General features: G+C 36.1%; 2 long non-coding RNA genes across 2 annotated transcripts; both read right to left on the bottom strand.

The window, feature by feature from the left end:
* Positions 1-4,983: 4,983 nt before the first annotated feature.
* Positions 4,984-6,598, bottom strand: LOC127964655 (uncharacterized). The gene is made up of 3 exons (XR_008155105.1): positions 6,548-6,598; positions 6,355-6,419; positions 4,984-5,648 (listed from the first exon to the last, which is right to left on the bottom strand). It is a non-coding gene; the product is annotated as an uncharacterized LOC127964655 (long non-coding RNA).
* A 74-nt stretch (positions 6,599-6,672) lies between these two features.
* On the bottom strand, positions 6,673-7,949 carry LOC127964650 (uncharacterized). The gene is made up of 3 exons (XR_008155098.1): positions 7,701-7,949; positions 6,952-7,198; positions 6,673-6,768 (listed from the first exon to the last, which is right to left on the bottom strand). It is a non-coding gene; the product is annotated as an uncharacterized LOC127964650 (long non-coding RNA).
* Between the last annotated feature and the right edge of the window lie 15,482 nt (positions 7,950-23,431).

Below are 23,431 nucleotides of genomic sequence, written 5' to 3'. Positions count from 1 at the left end.
AAAAAAAAAAAAAAAAAAAAAAAAAATATATATATATATATATATATATATATATATATATATATATATATATATATATATATATATATATATATATATATATATTTATCAATGTTTTGAACTAAAAAAAATATTACTTGCAAGATAAAACAAATAATGGTAAATTAAACTGAAAGACAAATTATTAATTGGATGAAGTACTGCTTGGAAAAACTTTTTTTATTGTAGTTCTACTGTTGTTGACAGTAGGGCTGGTCCATTTTTTGAGCTTCGAAGCTTCGGCAGTAATCATAGACTGTATAATAGTAATCAACACCGAATATTCAAAGCATTGGAGGGAGGAGACTGAACATATCCTTCTCTCTAATAAAGTCAGTAATCTCTGTGTGTCTGTCTGTTAGGCTTTTTAAAAATTATGTCGAGAACCGACTTCATGCGTTACGGGTGTGTTGTTTGCAATTGTTTTGCATTTTGGTGCAATATGGACACGGGAAACGTTCAGAATGAATCAACTTTTAAATAAACTACATAACAGCGCGAGATGGAAGCGGCGCGTCTCACGAGCACAGGGCTTATATGCTCTGAGAATGGTCACTGCACTAGGAATACAAAAGACTAAGGTCTGTTAAAAGCAATACTTTGAACATAGACAAATTATTATTGTGCTGGGCTACTGTACGTTTTTTTTTTTTTTTTTTGTCTTCTGTATTCGCAAGTATTTTCCAAGCGAATTAAGTTCACACTATTTTCATGAGTAAAATTACTGAATAACATGCCGGATAAGCACCAAGGTTTTTTTTTTTTTTTTAACACCAACAATGTACTACAGGCATACTACTTAAAGAACTCTTAGATTTGTCAAACTTGATGTATTATTGTTGTAGTCCAGTTTTAAAATGGCATATCTGGCACACTGCCTTTGTCTTGTCCTCACTCAATCTAAAGCGCTCCCACATAGCTGAGGTCTTCAGCATTTTTGTCTTCTCTTCCAAATGAACTGAGTCATGACGTTCACTCATGGGTGATTCATAAGCGGCTTTTCCACTATTGGGTCGAATGGTTTTCTTTGCTTAACCATTCCATTCCGTGCCGATCCGGGCCAGTCAGCACGGATACGGTTTCATTTTCCACTGTGATGCTTATAACGGTGTTCTTTGGAATGCAATACAAATGTGTCAGTCATAACGCAAGTGTAATATAAACAGCGATATGGATGATGATTAGATATTCCTGTTTTTGGGACTCTTTTTTTACCTGATATTTACTTAATTGAATAATAGAAAAAAGACAACTCTAGATGTGAAAAATTAAATAAACAGAAGGCGACGACGGGTATAATATCAATGACTCCATTGTGAAAAAGGCCCAGCAGAGGTAGTACTTCCTTAGTCAGCTGAAAAAGTTCAACCTGCCACAGGCACAGATGACACAGTTTTACTTGGCTATTATTGAGTCTGTTCTTTGTTCTTCTATAACTTTCTGGTTGGGGTAGCCAGCAAACCAGATTTAAGAAGACTGCAACGCACTGTTTGGACCACAGAAAGGATCACTGGTGAGCACCTGCCCAGTCTTCAGCACTTGTACAACTCCAGAGTGAAGAAATGGGCAGGTAACATCATCAAAGACCCCTTTTTGTTCTCATATCAGATGTGTATGTATGTTTGTACGTACCAGGAGCACCTTAAAAAAACACACAATAAATTCATTTTGTGTTTGCACATACCTGGCGAATAAAGCTAATTCTGATTCTGATGCCAGTTGTTCAAAAAAAAAACAAAAAAAAAACTTTATTCGAATCTCAAATTTGAAAATCGAATGCCAACCCATTGAATGAATATTTGAATAATTGAATATTCTGATCCAGCCCTAGTTGCAACATTCTTGAAACTCCATTAATTCACTACTTCAACTTATATAGAAATTAATACATGACACTTTGTCACCTCCATCCTGTCTTTCATCTCTGTTTTCTTTGATGTCATTTCCTCTGTTTCTCATCCTCCTCTGCAGCCTTATGTATGATTCTTTCTCAAGGGGTGTTCATTATGACAGCGATTTGTAGTGACAGAATGGCTGTAAGTCATTTATTTTCAAAGAAGTGTGAGACCATTGGTGATGTGATGTGGGCGTGTCCAGCGTCATAATAAAGTTGAGAACTTTATGCTAATGAGCAATAACACAGTGTGAATATCTTGAGCTCTATTGTCTATCTGATACTAGTCAAGTGCAGGACAGAAGGGAGGTTAAGGACGAGGTTGAAGAGAAAAAGAAGTGAATGTTGCGCTAGGTTATATTAAAATGATTTACCAAAATCAGAGACCGTTCAGACAGAGACATTTCAGATAATTGCTTTTCTCGTTATTTAAAGGGATAGTTTACCCAAAAAATTCAATTATGTAATTACTGACTCGATCTGATGTCGATCCAAACCAGCAAGACCTTTGCTCATCTTCAGAACACAAATTAAGATATTTTTGATGAATTCCGAGAGCTCTCTGACCCTCCCATAGACAGAAATGTAGTTACCACAATTAAGGTCCAGAAACGTAGCAAGGACATCAGTAAAACAATCCATGTGACACCGGTGGTTCAACCATAATTTTACAAAGCTACGAGAATACTTTTTTTGTGCGATGTTTCTGGACCTTGATTGTGGTAACTACATTCAGAATAAATAAAAAAATATCTTAATTTGTGTTCCGTAGATGAACGGAGGTCTTATGGGTTTGGAACGACATGATGCTGAGTAATTAAAGCTGGGGAAAATGATTTCTGGTAGCCAGTGTTGACACCCCTTTCTCACCTCTATATTGATAGCTCCACCCAACACATATGTACGCATTCTTAAAATAACAGATTTTGTTACTGGATTTGAACATTATATATATGATCAATTTAATACATCCTTGCTGAATAAAATAATGAAAAAATTATAATAATCATACTGCTTTTGAATGGTAGTGTACATAAAATCACTTAATTGCCTTTCAATGGCAAGAAAAAAAATTGTCAGAATAAATTTGACATTGTATTTTTACAGAAAAAAAAAGCTTCTAAAAAATAGTTTAGACCTACGGTGGCCTGCTTTAAAGCTATAGTTTTATTTTGTTGCACTAGTGTTGCCAAACATATTATCAAAAAATTAAATAAAAAATTATATCCGTAAGTTTCAAGTATGTTCATGGTGTTTATGTTGTTAGTGAATTACTTATTTCTAATTGTTTCTGCACATTAATTTCTGATAGGAGAAAATATTTTAACATCCAGTAATGACACAACTTGAAATAACTCTATTATAACACCTCAGCACAGGTGAGAATGTGAGCAGTGAGGAAGAAAATCAGCTTTCAGGTGTAGGAGTTAATTTTAGCTCTGCAGTGTGATACTTTTCCCAGCATTATGTGAAGTTTCACTCATCGGCTGAAAAGCTCTTTGTCGCTGGCTCCCATGAGCATCTGGGTTAGATGACAATCTTTATTTATCTGTCTTGCAGGAAGTGTGTTTTCCTACAGGAGAGAAAGTGTGTGTGATGGACAGGTGATTATTTGAGGAGCAGCTTGTGGCAGTCTCTCGATGGCGAATGCCAAATATTTATATCTGTGGTGGACAGTCTCGTCTCCAACCGTCCCCTTTGCAGCTCAGGGTCAAAAGGTCAGATGGGCTTTAAATGTTTCCCACAATCCTCTCACCCATTCATGTTCTCTATTTTGTGCAACGCTTCTCTGCTTCAGCTCTTCTCTCATTTGTTTGTCAGTGTAAATTTCATTCTCGCACTTCCAGGTCATGAGATCAGTACAGGCGTTTGACTCATGTTACAAATATTAAACGCACAAACAGTCTCACACCCGTCATGTGATGATTATAATCCTGATGCACACCCGCATGGACACACTGGTTCTTTCTTTCTCACTAGGAAAGGAAAGGTGTGGTCCCTTGGTTCTATAAAAGACCAATGGAGACTATATATAGGTGTTGTTTTGGTAAACACAGGAAGTTGAGCTGTGCCATTCAAGACAAGGAGGGTGTGTGTGTGTGTGTGTGTGTGTGTCCATAGAAACCTTCACTTCTCAAGCCACTAACTGATAAAGCTAAAGATAAAACACAAAAAAGTCAAGTCACCACAAAGACATTCCTCTGACTGTTTTTGTAGAGTGATAAAAGACATTGAATGGCATACAAGAATGTTAAAGGCCCTCTTTAAACTGAACTTTGACCCGTCTAAGAAAAAGTGAAAAAGTACTCGTTTTCGCAATTAATATCTAAATAAAACTGTACAGATGGGCAATTACTAATTACTCAGTATTGGTATCGATAATAGCGATACCAATACTGATAACAAACCTATGCCTGTAGAGCATGTTTTGAGTAAATGAATGCATATGTAAATGAAGCAGCAGTGATGCATCACCCTCTTAAACGAGTCTGTTTATCTCCAGACAGGTCTGAACAAGTCACTTCAGCGGAGACGCACAGATGCTGCTGCCCTCTAGTCTACACTCTAAAAACTGCTGGGTTGAAAACAACCCAATTTGGGTTATTTTGACAACCCAGCGCTGGGTCAAAAAGGGACGAACCCAGCGCTGGGTTGTTTTAACCCAACCAGTTGGGTTATCATATTTAACCCAGCCTGCTGGGTTGCCTTTTTTATGGTTTAAAATGACTATATTGCAGGGTTTCAAAAACCAGAGCGGGTGTTTTTTATCACTGTTTTTCAGAAGGAAAACTACTGTATTTAGAAAATGTTCGATATCATTTCTCATGTGCTTGATAAGGCAGCGTTTGTGAGCTCAGCACCGTTCTGCAGCCGTTACCGGAGAAACCTACCTCTCCCGCTCTTAGCGCCTCCTGCTGGCAGAAAATAAACTCGCAGAGTGAAGCCATGTGGGGAAACGATGCATTTCTACGTTAAAATTAACCCAAATTGAGCTAGGCATTAAACCTACAAATGTTGTTCATTTTAAATATCACTTTTACACACAAATAATAATTATCAAAAGGAAAATATTTATTAAAAACAAGAGAAAAGTCAAAAAGTAACATGTTAGAAGAAATGCAGAAAAGGATGGCATTAACAGCTACAGAATTCATAAACAAAGCATTGAACATTTGATGAATATAACTTAAGATCAAATTGGACTTTGTTCAATTGTATATATTGTATAAAAATATACGAAAACACTTATACAATAAATTTACAATTAGTTAGGTTTTTTTCCAACTATTCTGGCATGACAGTACACAAATAAATCACAACATTAACTTTGATATTATAACATTTAACAGACGCATTTGTGTGTGTGTGTGTGTGTGTGTGTGAAAGAATGTGAGCAGGTGTATGAATGACAGAGTGTAAACTCTTCTACTAAACAACACAGAAAAAGCATTTAACTTTTTTTTTTTAACAAATTATACACTTACAGTTTGTTTCATAGTCCATGAATACAGATCATGCATCACGGTCAATTTTCATGATCTCTTTAGCATAACTGATGTAATCATGAAGAAACCCCATCAGCACAGCATGTGACATCTTCTACATCATCCAGGCCAGCGTCCTCCTTTAAAACCACCGCTGCATCAGTTTAGGGGAAAGAAGATTCTCCTCTCTGACCAGCATTCATCCCAGTCACCGCCTGTTCATCAGTGGCCTAAGAGAAACACATTTGAAAAAATTAAACATTTAATTAAACTATCCATTTTCAGGTAGAGGTGTATTCACATTCGTAAGGATAGGTAAATAATCGGTTTTAAAGTTTCAACACTTTGTGCGGTTGTTTAATGTCTCAGTCCACCACAGCGCTCCAGGAGGCTATAATGGCAGCACTAGTGTGAGGACAGGTGATATTGTTTGAATAAATATTGCTTTCAGAAAGCTTCTTTACTGAAACATTAAAACAGACATGACATTCACATACCTCACAATATTCATGTACATGGAGGGCTGCTCTTCAAACCGTTAGTTCACCAAATAATTAAAATGTTCATAATTTACTCTCCCCATGTTTTTCCAGACTCATACAAACTCTGCTCATTTTTTGGAAAACATATGAATACATTTAATATTCTCTTTTTGTGTCCTCCATTGCTGGTCTGGGAGACCAGTATTTTATTTTGAACATACATGTTTGCTATCATATAATTTAAGATGTATTCATATATAAATATCAGAATTTACTTCTACAATAACTCTATATTTATGAAGCTTGAAAATACTGATTATCTAAACTATAAATGGATTAACAAATATTATGAGAAAACTAAAAATATATTAATTTATGTTGTAAAGACAGACAAAAGTCTTATAGGTGTGGAATGACTTGAGGGCAAGTAAATGATTTTTTGTGTGAACTTTACCTCTAAGAGCGAAGACCAAGAATGATGACTCTCCAAATCAGACAACTCCAAAGTTGGTTTGAGTTCTGCAATAAAAAACACAGACATCAATGGTCTTAATGAAATAAGCACGTAATCACACTGTTGTTGCATCAAAATGTGAAGTAAACTGGCAGGAGACAACAGAAACATTTATTTTCTAAAAATAACTTACATAAAATCTCAAAGGAATGATGCTCTCCCATGTCTCTTGCTTTTAACATCTACAAAAACAAATATTATTTTACTCTTAGTAAAACACAACAACAACTGATAACATGAAATTATGAAGTTTACTTGCCTTAAACGATCTTTCCCTCTCTTCAGAAGAAGCTGAGAAAACCACCTCCTCACACAAGCAGACTTCTGTGTCCTTAACTCCAGTTAGTTTGAGTTCTGCAAAGAGGGACATCAATGGTTTCAATAAAATATTAACATATACATACATACATACATACATATATATATATATATACACACACACACACACACACACAGACAGAAATGTGAAGTTAACAGGCAGGACACAACAGAAACATTAATTTTCTAAAAAAAAAAAGTAATAATAACTTAACTTACATCAGTCTCAAAAGAATGAAGTTATCTTGTCTCTGGATTTCAACATCTAAAAAAAAAAAACATTTTAGTCTTAGTAAAAATAATGATAACTTGATGTTATTCTGAAGTTTACTCTCCTTAAACCGTCTGTCCCTCTCTTCAGAAGAACACCTCCTCATCCTCACACAGGTCTGTGATTCCTCACACAAACAGCTTCTGTGTCTTTAACTCTCAGCGCGAGGACAATGAAGATACAAGCTTGACAAGTCTGAAATATTACATGTAAAACATACTTTTAACAGTTACCACTTCAACAGCCTCAAAATAATTGTGCTAGTCTTTACTACACAATGCCGTTTCCTTTAGGAGACAAACATACATTCAGTTTAACCGCGAAAAAAAAAACAAATTCACATGAGCGTAACCGTGACCATAACCGTCTGTTAACGCCTCAAAAAGTACAGATAATGTAAAATCTTAGGTAAATATGACAAAATACATTCACGGACGTTATATTAAAAGTACATCCTCCGTTCAGTAACGTTACATGAGGCAGTTAAGACCTCCGTGTCTGAGTCGAAAACCGCGTCCGTTTTTTTTTGTATATATATATATATATATATATATATATATATATATATATATATATATATATATATATATATATATAACGTTAAGCTCCTTTGTTTCCGCCTTTCATAAAACCTTCAGCCTTTCATACAACCGGGTAAACAATAAAAGATAACTTTACATTTTGAATATTTACTTACCATAGTCTTTCACTCGCTTCTCGCTTCTATCACGCTGAGAAAATGGCGGCTGCTCGCACTGGAGACGTACGATTTTGACGTGACGTGCGTGCTCTCCTTCACGTCCGCGTCCTCAACCCAGCCTCGCTGGGTTAAAAAAGAGAGTTATTTTCAACCCAAACTTGGGTTAAAACATCCCAAAGTCCTATCCAACGGCCTCAACCCAGCATTTGGGTTGAAAAAACAACCCAGCGTTTTTTAGAGTGTAGTTTGGTGAAAATGAGGAAATAAAAGTCAGTTGAGAATCTCATTCTATTTTCACCATTTTACCTCTCTAAGTAATTGTGAGAGCGAGAGTGACAAAGCTGCTCTACATATGTGGCAGAAATAGAGATGGAGACGGAACTAAAGCTGGACAGCTCATAAAGGCCTGTCACTTGTTTATTTTCCCTCATTCCGTGTGTGTGGACACAGTCGTCTCTTCTGTTAGATTGGTTCTCAAGCACAAACAGACAGTGCCTGTGAGAGAGGTATGAAAGAAAAAAATGATTTATTTATAGCATGTTGCACCGTGTCCTAACAGGTGTGCTGCGCCAGCTTTCCATCAGCAAAACATTTGTCTTCATAAGTTATCAGATCATAAGTTTAAGAAATAGTTATGCAGAGGTCAATTTACAGATCACAAAAGAATACATTTTAAAGAACATTGGGTCTAAGCAACACTGTATCTCACTGACTTTTATCATGGACAACATTTATTTTTTATTTTTTTTTCAAAATATCTTTTTTTTTTTTTTTTTTTTTTTTTTTCACAGACCAAAGAAAGTCCTACAGGTCTGGAATGACCTGAGAATGAGTAAATGATGACACAATTATTGGGTGAACTCTTCCTTTAAAGATTCAGGTTCCTAATGATTCAGGTTCTTAAATTATTCTATTACCAATTATTTTAGTGCTTTAAGGGATAAATACATGACATTATTTTAAAAGGTCTTTCCTCAGACTTTTTGCAGTCTTTTTAAAGCCGTATAGATGCAGCCCTATAATTTGACTCAAATTAATTTCATAAATTAAATACATTGAATGACACTAAGCAGACAGGAAATGTATTTCTTAATTTTTATAAAATTGTTCTTATTTTTGCTAAAATATTTACACAATTTTACTGTTAAAATATATATATATATATATATATATATATATATATATATATATATATATATATATATATATATATATATATATATATATATTAGTACAGACCAAAAGTTTGGACACACCTCTTTCAAAGAGTTTTCTTTATTTTCATGACTATTAAAATTGTAGAGTCACACTGAAGGCATCAAGGGCTATTTGACCAAGAAGGAGAGTGATGGGGTGCTGCGCCAGATGACCTGGCCTCCACAGTCACCGGACCTGAACCCAATCGAGATGGTTCAGGGGTGAGCTGGACCGCAGACTGAAGACAAAAGGGCCAACAAGTGCTAAGAATCTCTCGGGGAACTCCTTCAAGACAGTTGGAAGACCATTTCAAGTGACTACCTCTTGAAGCTCATCAAGAGAAAGCCAAGAGTGTGCAAAGCAGTAATCAAAGCAAAAGGTGGCTACTTTGAAGAACCTAGAATATGACATATTTTCAGTTGTTTCACATTTTTTTGTTATGTATATAATTCCATATATAATTCCACATGTGTTAATCAATTTGTTAATTTTAACTGCAAATTGTCATACAGTATGTACAGTCAGTAATCATATTGTTCTCAAGTCTCATAGTTATACTCCTAAAATTCGTTCTGTAGAATTCACACTCTAAGTTCAATTGCTGTGTTGCGACATCATTTCATAAGTATCACAGGAAACTCTAGTAGAGATTTTAGTGTGGTGTTCCATCTCTGTTGGCACAGTATCTGTTAATGGAATGGAACATCATTTGCAGCCTTGCTACTGAACAATGGAGCACATTGAGACATAGCCAGCTTTTATCTTGTCATGCCTGGTTAGGTCCCTTTAAGGCAAGTCAGTTCACTCGCCGGTCATCTTGGTAACACCCAGAGGCAGCAGTTTTTTCTTCTTATATGAATGTAGTTCTCTTCACATGTTATGTGTTCTTTATCCCATTTGTGATGCAGAAAGTAGAAGCTCTGAAGCACAGCCATGATTTACACATTTGTTAGAGAAGTGTCATGTGTTCAGAGCATTTGTTCATCCTGTCACGGATTGTCAAATGTCAAGGATTTTTCCATGTTCCATACTCAGTGTGAGACACATGCACACATGAGAATATATATAAGTATATATGTATATGTTCCTTCGCTTTCCACATTCCACCTGTATTTGCAGCCTTCAGTAATTTGATAGAGAGAGAGATGGGATGGTTTGGAGTGATTTAAAGGAAAACTGACAGAAAAATGGATTAGTGGAAAGTGGAGGAGAGAAATATCTGATATCTGTTTCTATATATATACATAGGTTCAGACCTAGCAAGAAAAGGATGTGAAGTCATACATATAAACCTCAGAGCCGAATGGAAGACAGACATGTGACAGTCGAAAGAAGCGAGGAGAAACAGAACGAGTGAGCGATGAAAGGAGAAAGAGAGGGAGGTGAAAGAGAAAGAATGTTCCGCTCACACTCATATGGTGATTTATGGGTGGTTCTGCCTTCAGGCAAAATAGTTTGAAAATTATTAAATAGCTGCAATTAAAGTCATAAAATTGAGGAAAGAAAAGGGGTGGCGAGTGGAGGAGAGATGAGCTTGACGTCTGTCTGGGCTGCACAGTTTTATAGTGTCTGTCTTTGTTTGTGTTTTCTTTCCCTCTCTTTCATTTCATCTTGCGTTTTTAGTTTTATAGACTTTTACTTTGATTACACACCTATATGTCTGTTCTCTGTTCTTTCATATTCCATCTTATAGCTTCTGAAAAGGCGGATAGTCATTATTTTTGGCTGCTTTAGTAGCAAACTGATCGCTTTGGGCATTTTGGCTTCTGTAAAAATGTTGTGGGATTTGTTCAATCAGTTTGATGCAAATGAGAGTTTTGACTCTTCCAATAAAAGGCCAGTAAAATGCTGAAATACAATGGATATTGATTGTCTTGGATAGATTTTGTTAGTGTGTGCATGTATATGCACCTGATTTCAGTCTCACACATTACATTTGTAATTTTACTGCTCTTTTTTCTGATGCAGGGTGTGTGATCATATCAAAGATTAGAGAAAGTCGCTGGTTATGTTTTTAGTAATAATGAAAAACCATTGCTCATCACTCTTTGGTGATAGATCAGCTAAAATGATAAAATGTGTTCTCATTTACTCACTCTCCTGTTGATCTAAATCTGTGTGACTTTCAGTCTTCTATGGAACACTATGGAGATGTTTTGAAAAATGTTCACACTGCTCTTTACTATACAGTGAATAGGCACCAAAAACATCATAAAACTGCCACTTAAGAAGTTCATGGAAATTGTGTGCCACCTTCCATTTTTTAAAGCCATACAATAAGAACATGTAATTGTTTTACGAGTAGGTAGTTTTATGTGAATTTATATGATATGATTCATATACAATGTAAACAATTTTGGAACAATTTTGGATTGTTCACCTCTTAAACATAACCCTGAGTGGGATCTAAGCAAATCTTATGAAAATCAACAAATTCAATTGTACAAATTTTGAATGAATATTTCAAAAATTAAAAAGTTCTGTATTGCCTTGAGAGTATGTTATGAGGAGCAGACCTAAATTTGCTATTTAGGGATGGGCATTTCGAAACAAATATTTAAAGGTCCCGTTTTTCTTGCTTTTTTGAAGCTTTGATTGTGTTTACAGTGTGCAATATAACGTGTTCATGTTTCGCGTGTAAAAAAACTGTATTTTTCACACAATTCACCTATCTGTATACCGCTGTTTTCACTGTCATAAAAACGGGCTGATAACTTCCTTATTACGTATTTCTGAAGGAGGGATAGAAGGAGTTCTGATTGGGCCAGCGGTTCCAGTGTTGTGATTCGACAGCAGCTGAGCGCGCGCTGCCCTCCTGGAAACGCACGATTTGGCTAGTTTTGAGAAGCAAGTGGGCAGGAGCATGTGCAGGAGCGTTTTTACTGACGGGATGGGCATGAAAATCGCATTCGTTTCTTTTGCACAGCCCTAACATCTAGTTAACAAAGCTAAACAGCATTGCCCTTTGTGTAATAAGTTACAGTAACTTTTAAACGTACCAACTTAAATAATAAAATACACTTACCGGTTGTGGTCCATAAACAACGCCTTCTCCAGACAAAGAGGGAACTGCTCCATCTTTCAAGAATAATCTTTGTGCGAATCTGGCATTAAACTGATTGAGAGGAAGTTGTCCTCAGCAAAATGTGCTGCATATACAGTAGTTTTACATGTGGATCAGGGCCGCGGGAAGTAATTTTGAACAGGGGGTGCTGTGATTTTTTTTTTTTTTTTATAGGCCTATTTAAAATACATTTTAAAAATAAATACATTGAGATTTACTACTTTATTGTCATATACACTTCAGTGCACAGCCAGCCAGGGTCTGAAACACACAGACATCAGTTCTCAGATATGCGCAATGCGTTATTAATCTGAAGCAGAATCAGAAATAATAGTTTAATAATCGAAAGAAAACAAAATAATTACTTTCATTACAATTTCAGATAGCCTATACATACATGCAACTTATTTAGATACAACAAATAATATTACAACAAAATATAATATTAATCAAACTTCACAATAACGCTAAAACAATGCAATCGTATTTGGTCAGCTGGCTTGAGTCACTGCACGTTTATGTCACACGCAACTCTATTAACTCCAAAATCTTTTTACGCACACCACAAGGAAATAATCTCTGACTATTTAAGCAATTTGTTTATTGAACAGTTCTCCACATCCATTACGCAAAGAACACACGCACAGTATAAAGCTTTCTGTCTCCATCTCCAACCTTTTTACACAAACCACAAGGAAATAATCTCAGACTATTTAAACATTATTTAACAGTTCTCCACAACCATTACGCAAAGAACACACGAACGAAATAATACTCTCCATCTCCATCCCCACCACCTTACAAAAATACTATAGTGTACTACTTACAATTGCTTCGCTAGTCAAAGCTGATCCCACACTTGTTGCCAAAAAAATAAATGTTACAAGCGCGGCAGCACAATGCTCTTACCTGAGCTACATGCAGGCGGGGTGCCCTGGTTACAGGTGTCCAAATGTCGAGGTGCGCTGTATTATATAAAGATGGATGTATTCTGCCTGGAACGAGCGGGATACCTCGTTACTCGGCGACCAAACCTGCCTGCCTGACGTTGACAACGTAACTTCCGAACCTGTGTTGATTAGGCCTCAAAATATGAAATTAAAATCCAAAATATATACGTAATAGCCTACGTGTGTCAAAATCATTTTCTAAAATATTCATAAGGAATTTATAAATTGTGCAAAATATTTTAATAGGCCTACATTTTTTTTATCTCCCTCTCGTCACTAGGGGGTGCTGCAGCACCCCCAGCACCCCCACTTCCCGCGGCCATGATGTGGATTATAATTTTCGGGAACAGAGTTAAACATAAATTGTAACCATTGATCTCTAAGTACAGCGTCCATGGGAAGCCCAAACAAAGATGATTGGACTCCGAGATGAAAATAACAGCGTTTCAACGACATGGCGACAAACAAACGCAGCTCTTCCTTTTCTCCGTCGGAGCGCAACAAGACCACACCCCCTGTTTGTGTATTCATGTGGGCAGAGGTTAGTCAAAACACTGTTTTAGTGACGTCATTACTGCAGGAACTAGAGGGCTGTAGTCCAAACGGGTCGTTTTTTGTAGTCGAATTCTGTTAAATCAAATATCTCGCTTGGCATTGAACTTTGAGCTTTAGAATTTTACAGATATTATCTATACTCTAACAACAACATTACACACTAACTAAAGTTTAAAACATGGGATCACGAAGAAGGGACCTTTAAAGAACGCCTTGTATTATTTGATTGTTATTCAAAAATCACACCCCTCTCCCGCATAAACACATGCATAGGCTACAGTACACTACACACACAGAGAGAGAGGAAGATTCATTCATGCTTTCAATCTGTATGTTAACAAACTGTTTAATTCATTAGAGAATAACTTAAGTTATATAATGATTGTGGTGTGCTGAAAAATATTAATATAATTTCACAGAATGACTGCACTTATTAACATAGCCTAACAGTCCATTGATTAGCATAAATCAACTGCTTAAAAAGGCTAGGACATAAAAAATGAGCGTGAATATCCCAGATAGCAAGCACATTCGGGTCGATTCTGGCTGAAATGCAACAATGTCGGCTCAGTCTAGTCATCGGTGAGAAGATAATGGGCCGGAGCTGTGCTGACTCTACAAAACACTTCTGACTGACAGACAACTTTTCTCTATGGGCCGTTCTCAGCTGAAAGCTGTTGTACTTGAATTAATTTAATTAATTAAATTCTGTCATTTCTCACCCTAACGTGGTTCCAAACCCATGAGAACTTTGTTCATCTTCAGAACACAAATTAAGATATTTTTGATGGAATCCCACAGCTTTCTGACCCTCCATAGGCCGCAGTATAGCCAAAATGTTCCCAGGTTCAGAAAGGTAATAAAGACATTGTTGAAATAGTGTGACATCAGTGGTTCAACCGTAATTTACGAAGCTACTAGAGTACTTTTTTGTGCGCAAAGAAAACAAAAATAGATGAGAATAACTGTCGAATAGAGTCGTCATTTTTGTTTTCTTTGCTGCTATCAAATATACTTGAATTTTAATATCACAGATGTGACATTTCAAGATTTTTATTATTTTTGTTAGGCAACTGTATTACCTGAACTTTGAATATATGTGCTTCCTATGGTCAGTTGCATTCTGATGTCAGGCAAACCAGAAATATTCCATGATCTCTTGTGCACGTATGGATCTTTTCCAATAGTTTGATTGGACGGATGTTTTCTTTTAGAGCCGCACACAGCTGGAAAAGTTTAAAACTCCTGTTTCTGTGGAATTATTCTGTGTTTCACTAGTAGACAGTAATTTGATGTTGTCCAGGATTCATCAGTCCAGATTAACGTTTATACTGATTCATTATTGACTGCCTCTGAATGTGGTTTAAGTGATCTGTTTACACCTACTTTCCACTTCAGATCAGATCACCTGGGAAGGATGTCAGGACTAGATATAAACAAGGTCTAAATCAGCATGAGAGAGAGAGAAACATAGGTTTTTGTATCTGACAGATGTTTTCATATGCCCTGATCCCTAATCCAATCTTCTCTTCAGTACCTCTTCCTCACCCCAAATCTTTGTCTCGGTTCATCTCTCAGAATCACATCCACACATGGCTGATCCCCATCATTATCCAATCACATCCATCCACCGCCCTCCGTGTCAGCGGCAATACAATCAGCGCCATATGGTAGCCACATTCGCGAGACCCCCGCACTTCCTGTTCGCTTCCTTTCGGGAGGCGGCGCTGGGAAGACGTGAGGGGAGATGTAATCAGACGTTTGGCAGAATCTGCAGCAATCAGGCACGCCATCAGACGCTTTCTGGTCCTTGGCCACCGGGGCTTAAGGGTATCTGGAGTGTGTGTGCGGGTAACATCAAAGTTCCTGGATAAGAGAAAGAGTTGGAGAGAGAAGAGATTACATGGATTAGGACGGAGGGGGAAGGAATAATGTAATTAAACACTTGTCGAGATTTTATTCCTCCCTGTAGACATGAGAGAGACTCTGTAGGGGCTGATATGCTGATTATAACGCACACTACTACAAATTTGTTGACATAATATCGTGTATTGGGCATTTGCCCTGGAAGCAACGCATAATGAGAAAGAACGATGGAGCATTATAGCAGCATAAATGTAGTGAGACAATGAAATGGCATTCCTTCTGAGTTGCGCACACACTTTCTGTCTTTCAGCACCCTCTGTAATGTTAATGGCCGGCCGTCTGTTGGACGCTACCTTTGTGTTCCAGCTCAAGTGAGGATGTGATGTCATTGGGTCTTTTGTGTGTCTAATCCAGTGAAAACATTAGATGTCTACTGTGCTGATGTATGAGTGTGCATAGTACAGAAGCTCAAGTATGTAGAGCAAATGCATCTCACATACAATGCCGCTCATTGATCAGCTGGAAAGAACCATATATTAGATTTTTTTTTATTTTGTCTTTGTCTGGCAGCTATGTACAGAAAGTCTTCTGCTACTCTTTATCTACTGTACATACAGCCACCGTTTAAGCTTTATTTTGCCGATATCTGTTTTCATAATTTGTTGCAGACCCTGGACTAGATAAAAATGTACATTACTGTTAAAAAAAAAAATGGATAACGGTAAGATTTGTTTTATTGTTTCTTGTTTACCAATGCTGCAGAATGAAATTATTACTTGTGAAATAATTCTGGTATGTGATTTCCCAATCAAACATTTCTTATTATTATCAGTATTGAAATTTGTTGTGCTGCTTATAGTTTTGGGTGAAATCTGGATACATTTTCAGGACTCACTGATTAGAAAGTGCAAAAAATATGATATAAATATTTTGTTACATTATTTCTTGACTCTCACTTTTGATCACTTAAGTGTGTCCTTGCTGATCTCAGTATCGATACTTAAAATCCCTAGATCGATAATTAAAAATTTGTACAGGAATCCCTGCAGATGCCTCTTTGTTCTGTGGAACTAACTCAGTCAGCTGCATAGTTTATGAAATCACGTTAATACATGTTTTTTTAATGAATGCGAGTTTGCAGTCTGTATAAAGTATTATGTAAAACAACTTGTGTAACCTCATTAACAGGAATATACTCTTATGAGCTGGTTCTTTATAGTGAATCAAACGCCTACAATGCAACCAGTGTACAAGTCTGATTCTGAAACAATTTATGTGCACTATTGAGTGAACTTGAACTGTGTGGACTTGACCTAACCGCTCAACACAAGAACACACTGACCCTTCACACTGACCCTCTGTCTTTTCTGCATGAGTACCAATTGGTTGTGTGGTAAATAGCCAGTTGGTTGTGTGGTAAATATTCAATTGGTTGTGTGGTAAATATTAGAATTATGCCAACAATGTTGTTTCTTACTATCAAAAACACAGACCGCGACCGAAAAATGTGTTTGGCTTTGACTGAAACATGTTTGTTCATGTTTTAATGCATTTACTACACACAGTTAACTCCTGTTTGATGTCAAGAAATGTACAAACGTGCAGATAAAAGACACCCACGATTGAAGCGTTTTTTTATTTACACAACCCTTTTGCTTTTATGAGCATAAATTGCTTCAGATACATAAACATGACTGCGAACATAAACACTGATAGTATAAATGGCTCGGCTGCCATTGGAAATTATGAAGCAGAGCAAACCGACTGTTATTGTCTACAATAAAAATAATCACTACATTCTTTGCCTCAACAATAAAATGCGTCTTTGTTTCCAAATAGACCATTTCTGAGGCGCTACTGAAACTCGATGGGAAGCAATGGAAATAAGTTCGCCGTGAGCTTCCCCTGTAAGAACTATAACGGCTAGAAAGGAATTAATAAATAGTACATGAAGAGTAAACAGCGATCCACCTGAGGCTTGTTGTTTAAATGTAAATACTGAGCTGTGAGAGAGTTGTGGTGGGTTCAGTTACCTTTTAAATCCACCCTCTTTAATCATCGTAATGTGTCGTTTGATTTAACGGATTTAGTGGCTGTTTGGGAACAGATGATGGTATTAACACAGGAGACTGGTTTGAGGTCACTGTTAAAACTTGTAGCACCTAGACAAAGTTTGCTGATCATCTTTACATTTCTTTAAAATCTCCCCACTTGATGGATTTTTCTAATTTTTTTTCTTTGTTCTATAACCTTCTAAGTCCCCTTTCGTCCAGCATGACTGTACTGCACAAAGAAACAACTTGGGATTTAAACTTCATATCATTTTACACAAGTACATTTCTGTAAGAGAACTATGTATATGCTTTGGCTGGTTGGTGGCTGCCCAATAAATGTCTTCCACTCTTGTGTGATACTAAATAGGACAGAAACTCAGGGCACATGTGCCCTCCAGTTATATTTTGTGGCCTGTGCAATACTGTCGTCATCATCGTGATTGGAGTAAACACAAACATGTCTTTAAAAATCTGACGTTGAAAATGACGTCTCCATGCAGTTGTAGACAATTGATGTTGAATGTAGTGGACATTTTCCTGTGTGGCATTAACAAGATGTGACTCTAGATTGATTTCTATTGCCAAACAACATCAAAACTTGACTTATCTTGTAATTCTGCTGATTTGTGGTCACTGTTGTATGTAATTTGCGTATTTTCTGATAGTTTCCGTTGTGGCTCATCCAGTCATATTTGGAATGTATAACTTGCTTTAACCCAAGTGTTACATAAAGTGAAGCTGTTTTTGGACTGATGACTGACTGATTATGAATTATCTTTTGATTTGCGTCCATCAAGAAGAAGAAGAAAAAAATAAAGGTCACATTTAATACATTTTCAATTATAACAAAGCATATACAGTCATTTTAGCACAAAGATATGAATTAAATATAATTGTATTTAATTTTTGTTATTCGCCATGGGAATTTTCCAAAGTGTTATGTGGTAGTTAAATAGGATGTGGTGTTATTTTGAACCTTTGCCATTGTCTGAAAGCATCTGGTATTTGCTGTTGGCAAATACCCTGCCAGCCAAAACAATTATGAATTACCTTTATAGAAGTAGCATAATTAAACCGTATATCTAGACATTATTTATAGATACCTGAGGCAAAATTCAGATGCAAAACAGTAGCAACATCAAACATAAAGTGCAATCAAACTAGAATGTGGCAAGACAAAACATGGATACCACTTTTTTTTTTTCTTGCAGAATGCCAACATGCCTGAAAACACGTTGGGTCGAGTCGTAAGTTGGCATCCTTTAATTTTGGCACTTGTTGCAGTACCACCAGCTGCCCACAGGTTGTATCAATCATATAATATATCTTTAGTGTTGAGAAAGCTAATTTAAAATGAATAAATGTGACAATTATTGAAACTCGTATTACGACTTAATTTGATTGCTTGCAATCCCAACAGTTAGAGTTCTTATCATGCTTTACATGGTTTACAGGTGTTACATTGATTATTAATGTTTTGAGCAAAATGAAAAAGGTTAGTTTCAGTTAGCTTAAACTTAGCTTTAGCATGCTTTAGATAGTTCACCCTAAAATGAACACTTTTATCATTTATTCAACCTGTGGAGTTTTGTGAGTAAACAAAACAAATAGATCTTCCAAGGATACATGTGTAAGCAAAGAGTTTGGGAGAGCATGTTTGACTATTATGTTTTTGTGGCTGCAAAGCTGTATGTGCAATATTATTCCACAAAAAAATATTATTCCACAAAAAAATGTATTCAACCTGTGGAGTTTTGTGAGTAAACAAAACAAATAGATCTTCCAAGGATACATGTGTAAGCAAAGAGTTTGGGAGAGCATGTTCGACTATTATGTTTTTGTGGCTGCAAAGCTGTATGTGCAATATTATTCCACAAAAAAATGGCAATTATAATATTGTCACACTGCAGCTGCTCATCTTCAAAATTAGCTTGTTACTGGAAAAGGTTTTTTTTTTTATTCTTGTTTTTTTTTTTTTTTTTTTTTTTTTTTATACTGCAGCTGAACTTCTGTAACAACTTTCAAAAATGTAGTTACATAAAAAGTCTCTCCCAAACTGCAGCATTTATGCGGCTTCCATGATATGGTAAGAACATAGTCTCTGGAGTTATTGGAAAGCAGAGAAACTTAAAGAGAGGGAGAGATAGATAGATGAAAAAAAAGCCTGACAGAAAACACTGACATCATTACAACACACACACAATTCGAAAGCTAAGAAGCTTATCAGAAATAATCTGATAACATCGAGACAATTTCTGGGCAGAGAGACAAAACTGACATTGTTTGTGACCCTCTAACAGGTTCCGGCAAGAAATAATGTTAAATGCTTCACCCCAAACAGAAGAACAGAATGGCCTGCAGTGACAACACACTGAAGAGGTAAACACTTCCTGGGGTACCATCAGTGAGAGACGTGTGTTTAGTGTAGTATCCGGTGGTGAGTGTGGTGCATACTCCATGATGTTACAAATTGCTGTCTGCACCATGAAGATTAAATGAAGCCTCTTAAGTGTATATCCCAGATACTGTTATTGTATCACATTTCTGAAAAATTCCCAGCAAGCATTTCACACGGCCCACTGAATGACAGCTTAAAGTGCTGCTGCACTGGGGGAATACCTGCTGTAAGGCAATAAATTACCACGACCGCTTGACACTGTGTGCTATGGGAAAAGATTGAAAACGATGAACTGAAATGTAATACTAGTATACTGTGTGCTGCACAATACACTACCAAGTTTTTTTTTTTTTTTTTCATGTTATGTAAAACAGTATTCAGTATGCAACAGTAACAGTAGTATTACCTCACATTGCATGTTAATTCAGCAGTTGTCCTGAGGTTATAATCTAATAAATGAAAAGTTTAGTTTAACATGGTGAGGGAGGGGTTTGAAATGGTTTCTTCAAATGGAAATGGTTTATGATTCTATAGACTTTGTAAACATAATGTAAAAATATGGATAAAATCATATCATATCATATATCCAAGCTAGAAAATAAATACATAATTTAATTATTATTTTAATTTTTGTATTATTATTATTATTTAATTGTTTTGGTTTTGTATGTCCATTTTGTACTAGTTTAATCATATCAAAGCGAGGAAAAAAAGAAACTATTTTAATTATGCTATTTTTTTTTTTTTTTATTCTTGCTAAAATAGGTAGTCAACTACATTTGATAATGAAAATCTACTTATTAAAGGCCACATAATAAAATAAAAGCTATATAATAAAAACACCAAATTACTCATTTGTAGACCTTGGAACAACCATTTTAAGTGGGGACATTTTCTCTATTGCACATCTCTGTAAAACAATTATTTAAATACACTTTTCATGTAATATTGTATGCCAGCTATAATTGGCTTCATGCCAACTGTATGCTTTTTTGCAATTTGAACATTTTTGTGCATTTTTGCCCAAATTGGTTAAAAGCTATGTAAAGATTGCGTTACTACTTATGGTTAAATTGTCACATACATTTTTTTAAGCATATTGCATTGTAGTATATAATGTTCTTCAAAGTGTGCTCTGCCATGTACTGCACATTTTAGCATTTATATTCTACATACAAGCAGAACATTTGCACACTAGACATAATATACATACTGTGCACTAGCAATAGTATGAATAGTTTGGAGAATTGCTCATCCAGATAGCCACTGACTTTCTCTCCCACATGGTTCCTCAAGCATATGACCTCCCAGTTCAAGTGAAGAATTTCTCAGCTTGAAAGATGCAGAGAGAGTCAGGTAATCTCGGTTCTCCTCTGTGACAGCTCAGGTGAGACTCTGATCTCCTGCAGAACGGAGCATGCAGTGCTTTTTCTCTAATGCACATGCTTTCACGTCCGCAGTATCAAAGCTTCCGGGAGCGAATGAGCTCTGAATGATCTTTTCCTGTGCCCTAGGAAACCACTGTTTATGCAGCTGTGTCAAAGGCACAATCAAGGTTGATTTGAGTTTTAAGCCGCTGCATTAGCTTAAGATTTAAGCTTTTCCTCTAGGGCTGCCTTGACTGTGACACTGACAGTTGAGTGGTGGTGTTCCAACAGGGCCTGAAGGTAAATATTGAATGGTTGTCATTGTTAGGTTGGGTTGGGTTGGTGGATGGCGCATTTGGCGGAGTGCCCGGAGGCGTATTGAAACCCAGTCCCGTATGAGAGAGACTGATCACTTAATCAGCGTATAAAGCTGAAATGGTAGAAAACACAGCAAGGAAAGGTCGAGAGGTGAGACAGAAGAATCTAATTCCTTTTTTCCACTGTCTCATAATGATTGGGGTTTTATGAGGTGAAGAAATGTTGGACTGGTTTAGTCATGAATCTAAAGCTCTGGTAATGCAGTTAGATTTAGTTTGGCCATTGTGCCTTTTGTTATACTTGAATGCAAGTGATGATCTGGCACTGGAATATACAGGCTGTAATCTTGTTGTCAGCGGTGGAAAGCAACAATCGGAATGTCCTCATCAGCACACGTGACCATTCAGATGTTTGCTCCGATCTCTCATTTTTCCTTGGGTCAGTAAGTTTATAGTAAAAACTAGCAACTTAAAGGGATCGTTCACTCAAAAATGTAATGTCATTCATTTCTACATTTATTATTCCAAACCTTTATAAATTGAAGAATTTACATCCATTAAATGGACCGAAAAATTATAATTAAAAAATAAATAATTGGTGACCGATAATAATAATACAAAAAAGGAAACCCCTCATTTAGAGTTATGGGAAGAGTAAAGACGACTGTGAGAATAGTATTCAGCAAAAGCATCCCTAACAGTAATGGTCACTCCTCGTAGTAACACTCAATTGAAGAAGCTTTTCCGGGAAGAAATGTCCTCTGGTCGAATACCACCCTCAGTGTTCAGAGGCTATCATTTAACTGTCTTCATTTGTTTAACCAAAGCCCTGATTATGTGTGTGTTTGTTGGGTTTGATAAGCACTGACGTAGCTTAGCTCTTGTTTCCTCGTAAAGAGTGTTTGCTTTTTTGATTTAATGAGGGTTGATGGGTCAGCAATATTCTAAGATTACAAAAAGTACACATTTACTATGTGCGAATCATCTGATTTGTCTTTAACAGACATTTATGCAAGTCTAAAGGAACTGACGTGATTCTTTAGTTTGCTGGTTTTGGGCGGTTTAAATACATAAACACAGACATTTGTCTAAGAACATCATCTATAACTGTAGAGGACAGGCCACTGACGGCCCAACCAATCACCCCAGCTCCCCTTTGGATGATTCATTTACATATATTCACAGAGAGGATGAAATCTGCCTCAGGCTCTCAAGGCCTATGCACGCCAAGAAAGAAACAACAGACACAAACTCATTCACATGCTTTTACGCAAATACAACCTATGTGACAATTCAAATTTCTCTCATTTTAATGGTGTTGTACATCGAGCTAACTTTTTGTCTTACACTCAGATATTTCTGTGCCTTTTTTTTTATTTTTCTTTTTTTTTTATGCTGTCAGGATTGAGTGTAATTTCTCAGGACATAGTTTTCAGCTATTTTTTTTTTTTTTTTATGCATGCTATTCCATATATTTTTTCTTAATTTTTTTTTTTAATTATTATTATTTTTTTATCAAAGATACTTATTTCTAAAGCAAAACATTCCACAAAACACCAGAAAATAAACATTTTATAATAAACATTTTTTTTTTTGTAATTATAATAACGTAATGTAATAAAATATATAATTTTTCATATGTTTAGTATTTCATTAATCAAAATTTTGGAATCAGTAAGATATTTTTAGAAGACTACTGGAAAGTCAGCTTTGCCATCACAGGAATAAATTACATTTTAAATTGTACCAAATGAGTTTCAGTTTTTGCAAGTTTCTTTGATACCAGTTCCCAACACATTATTTAAAAGATGGAAGAACAAAAAGTACTTTTCTCAGTTTTGTTTATAGGAAATAGGTAGGAATATTCCTTTCCTTTGCATTATTTATTTATTTATTATTTTTTTAACAAAAGCACGATGTCTTTTAAAAACTAGAGAGAGAGAGGCACTGACAGGAGTAA

Source organism: Carassius gibelio, chromosome B9 (genome assembly GCF_023724105.1).
Source record: "Carassius gibelio isolate Cgi1373 ecotype wild population from Czech Republic chromosome B9, carGib1.2-hapl.c, whole genome shotgun sequence".
NCBI lineage: Eukaryota > Metazoa > Chordata > Actinopteri > Cypriniformes > Cyprinidae > Carassius > Carassius gibelio.
Note: the sequence above shows the minus strand (reverse complement) of the source record. Positions and strands in the feature narration are given on the sequence as shown.